The sequence below is a fragment of the Galeopterus variegatus genome, unplaced genomic scaffold, assembly GCF_000696425.1.
Source record: "Galeopterus variegatus unplaced genomic scaffold, G_variegatus-3.0.2 Scaffold3607, whole genome shotgun sequence".
NCBI classification, from domain to species: Eukaryota; Metazoa; Chordata; class Mammalia; order Dermoptera; family Cynocephalidae; genus Galeopterus; species Galeopterus variegatus.
The window spans coordinates 36,550-36,955 of record NW_007729718.1 but is presented as its reverse complement, the minus strand read 5'-3'; positions in this window follow the sequence as shown (position 1 = coordinate 36,955).

Sequence of the window (406 nt, the reverse complement as noted above, 5' to 3'; positions counted from 1 at the left end):
ATATATGTCACTTTCTAAGTAGGTTATGGATGAATTAAAGAGCAGAAATCGTGTCTGGAAATACCATGCCTGGCAAATATTAAGTTGGTGTTGTGATGTGGTGGTGGTAGTAGGAAATTGTGAACAAAAAAGACAAAGAAACTGTTTTGATATTTACTAAAGTTTCAATTAAACATCATTGACAATTATGCTCAGGAAAAAGTGAAACCCTGATTCCTTTGTAAGGTGTTGGTGAAATAGCTCTAATTTCTTTTTCAAACTTCAGCTTTTATTTCCACCATTGACAGGCCTTAGCAATTTTCTATCCACCCTCCATTTTCTCAAAACCTAACCATGCTCTCCTTTTCTTTGCCTTTGCATATATATATATATATATATATATATATATATATATTTTTTTTTTTTT